The sequence below is a fragment of the Helianthus annuus genome, chromosome 13 (assembly GCF_002127325.2).
Source record: "Helianthus annuus cultivar XRQ/B chromosome 13, HanXRQr2.0-SUNRISE, whole genome shotgun sequence".
NCBI classification, from domain to species: domain Eukaryota; kingdom Viridiplantae; phylum Streptophyta; class Magnoliopsida; order Asterales; family Asteraceae; genus Helianthus; species Helianthus annuus.
The window spans coordinates 93,479,843-93,483,376 of NC_035445.2; the positions used below are offsets into that span (position 1 = coordinate 93,479,843).

Genomic DNA, 3,534 nt, shown 5'->3' on the forward strand with positions numbered 1-3,534 from the left:
AATTACTTGATGAAATTTCGCCTAATTTGTGTAAAATCCATAATCACCATTAAAGGTGATAAGTGGGATTTGTGAAATTTGATAAACACTAGGATTGTAGTGGTTGTTCTAGTATTTGTTAGCAATTTCAGAATTACAGAAGCTAATAATTACGTAAAATGGTTTGATTGATGTGAATTCGGGCCAAATGATAAGCTAGGGACTTGCTATGTAATCATGTATAATTTTGCCCTTAAAGTGTTCGTTAAAATGCCTCAAAGAAGGCTCGAAACTGAAATTTAGAGTTAAAACGCATAATTGTGATGTTTTGGCAAATTATGCGACATATGAGGAAAAAGGGGTTCTAAACGTATCGTGATTGAACTCTATTGGAAAAGATACCGGAGCGTCGAGTGGACAAGCCGATGGCGACTTACGTTTGACGGGCGCGCTTTGAAGGTATGTAACTTGATTTGTTACATTGGGTGAATATTGATAATTAGCATATGTGTAGTTGAATTATAGAATAAAAGTTGTGTTGATTTAAAGCGATAATGTTCGTTATACTGAAAAATAGTTCAAGAATTGGTTAGGTCTCGTTGGTAGTCATCATAATGGAGGATTCCGTAGATGAGCCAAACGGGTCGAATAACCAAGTAATGTGTTGCTAATGCTTTGTAATATGGTAAATTGGTCATTTGTGATTTTTAATAAATGACATATTAGAATATGAGGATTTAGAGTGTTGGTTTGTTAGAATAATGAAGTCCATAAGGGTGAACTAAACGGGTCACCAAGAGAAGGTATGGATCGAATAACGGTAGTAACTTACTTGTAGATTTTGAGCCCGAGCGACGGGTAGCGAAATATTAAACACGCAAACCGGTGATGGGAGCGTGGGCGATAAAAATGAGGAATCCATTATTTGGGTTTTGAGTGAAATAATCAAAATCAATCAAAATATAAACTTCCAGAGACTACCGTAACTTACGGTAGAGATAAAATGGTTACGGCAGATCTCTACTACCTTACGGCAGACCAAAGTTTTCCAGTGACTACCGTAACTTACGGTAGATACCGTAAGTTACGGTAGAGTCTGGACATTTTTGCTAAGTCTTGCATATCATAGCTAATCGAATCCGTTTTAAGCGTAGTTTCGATTAAGCAATATTTCTAAGAACTCTAACACAAATTTTTGTTAAAATCTCCAGTTTCAGGTATTACAAGTATGTGGACGACGATCAAGTTGATGCTCCAAGAACCGAACACGAAACTTTTGAACGCTTCCGCACTAAATGAATCTAGTTAAATTATGTAGTTTTGTAAACACTACTAAATGATTTATGTTTGAAACTAGTTATTTGACTATGTTAAACACTATGATGAAGTATAACTTAGTCTACTAACTAAGTTTTTGTTAGTTAAATATTTTGTTTATGAATTTCACATTTCATACGATTAATTAATGAATTAAATGGATGGGTGTTACAAGTTGGTAATCAGAGCTTAAGGTTGTCAACAAAGTGTTCGGTTCAAGCTTGATCGATCGTCCGGTAAGAATTAACTTATTATTTTAATAAATTATATCATTGTAACAAATGAGAAGTAAATTGATGTGCATGGGAAGAGTGTGTTAATTCACTCAAACCCGGAAAGTGCACCAAAAGTGAACGGCCAAAGCAAGTTATGAACTTGGCTAAACGAAGTAAATAAAGCTAAGTTATAAATGAAATGTTTAACATTTAGTGTAAACATTTCAGTTTCAAGATGTCGAGAAGAAACGATGATGATCCGGTGCAGACAAGCACCGAACAAATGAAAGAGATCATTGCCGAAGAAGTGGGGAAGGCAATTGAAGGTAGTCTATCCGGATTTTTAGACAAAATACAAAACACGGTGTTATCATTAGTTGAAGAATGAGTCAAAAGGTTGGAAGATAGTGTCAACCTTATAAAAGAAAAAACGGGAGAACGCAAAGGATGTTCATACAAAGAATTCATGGCGTGTAAACCGCCAATCTACAACGGGGAGGTCGACCCGATAATATGCCAAAGATGGCTAAGTGATGTCGAAGGGGTGTTTGAACAGACCCATTGTGAAGTAGGTGACTTTGTTGCTTACGGAATGGGTCCATTGAGGGGTCAAGCCAAGGATTGGTGGGACAATAAAAAGAAGGAAATAGGAGCCGAAGTGGCGAGGGGTTATGACTTGGGATGAGTTTAAGGTGCCGTTCCTTAAACACCATAGTCCCAAAGCAGTTATTAACAGAATCAAGGAAGAATTTATCCAGCTAAGACAAAAGGGTGAAACAATCGATAAGATCACGGGCATCTTTATGGATAAGCTGAGATTCTGTGATGAGTTAGTCACAACTGAAGAGCAAAAGATATATTACTATTATAACATGATGAGTGCTGAATACCGGGAGTTTATGACTCCGTCAAAGTACGAAACCCTCATGGAGATTATCAACATCGCCAGGGAACGGGAAATAGAGTTGAAGAAACAAGTTGAGAGGGGCAAGCGAAGGGCACAGGATGTGAATCCAAGCCCTACAAAGAAAGCTCGAACTGGGGAATCGGGGAAGAAAGTAGATGCTAAGGGCGGGTCGCCAAGTTGCAAGGTATGTGGAAGGGGGCACAAAGGTGAGTGCCGCTTCAAAGACAAGTCGTGTCCAGTATGTGGGAAGACGGGGCACACTGCATCGATATGTCCCGGAAAAGTTTCCGTTTGCTATAAATGTTATCAGCCCGGCCACAAAAGGTCTGAATGCCCTGAATTGGTTGGAAAGCGAGACACAAAAGAATCTCCAATGGAAGCTCCAAAGGCGAAGGCTAGGTCCTTCCAACTTACCGCGGCTGAAGCAAAGATAGAACCCGATGTGGTCTCAGGTATATTCACGATAAACTCAATTCCTGCACGTGTATTATTTGATACGGGTGCGAATAAATCCTTCATTTCGCATGGATTTATTCGACATCCTTCATTTGTGTTGACGAAATTATATGTGCCCTTAGAAGTTGAAATAGGGGACAACAAAAGTTTTATAGTCTGTGATATTTGTCGAGGCTGCAAATTAAGCATCGATGATGAAGAATACCTGATAGACTTAATCCCGATGTCGATGGGGGAATTTCAAGTAGTCGTTGGGATGGATTGGCTATCTCAGCACCACGCAAAGGTCGTGTGTTTTTGTAAGGAGATAAAGCTAACATCTCCGAGCGGGAAACACGTCACTATCTATGGCGAAAAAGGAGGTAACCCAATAATATGCTCGATGTTGAAAGCTCAGAAGCTTATGAAGCAAGGATGCAAGGCTTTTATGATATACGCGAATGAGCCTGAGAAAGAATCACTGAAAATTGAAGATGTACCGGTAGTACGGGATTACGAAGATGTGTTTCCGGAAGATTTACCGAGGATACCGCCCGAACGGGAGGTAGAGTTCGGAATCGAATTGATTCCGAGCGCAAAACCCGTAGCTAAAGCACCATACCGACTCGCGCCGTCAAAATTACAAGAATTAATGTCACAGATTCAAGACCTGCTCGACAA

The 3,534-nt window shown here is 39.4% G+C and overlaps 1 long non-coding RNA gene across 1 annotated transcript; it reads left to right on the top strand.

Annotated features, from left to right (window-relative positions):
* The first annotated feature begins 370 nt into the window (after window positions 1-370).
* On the top strand, window positions 371-1,399 carry LOC110902980. Its single transcript, XR_002571569.2, has 2 exons — window positions 371-438; window positions 1,191-1,399. It is a non-coding gene; the product is annotated as an uncharacterized LOC110902980 (long non-coding RNA).
* The last annotated feature ends 2,135 nt before the right edge of the window (window positions 1,400-3,534 follow it).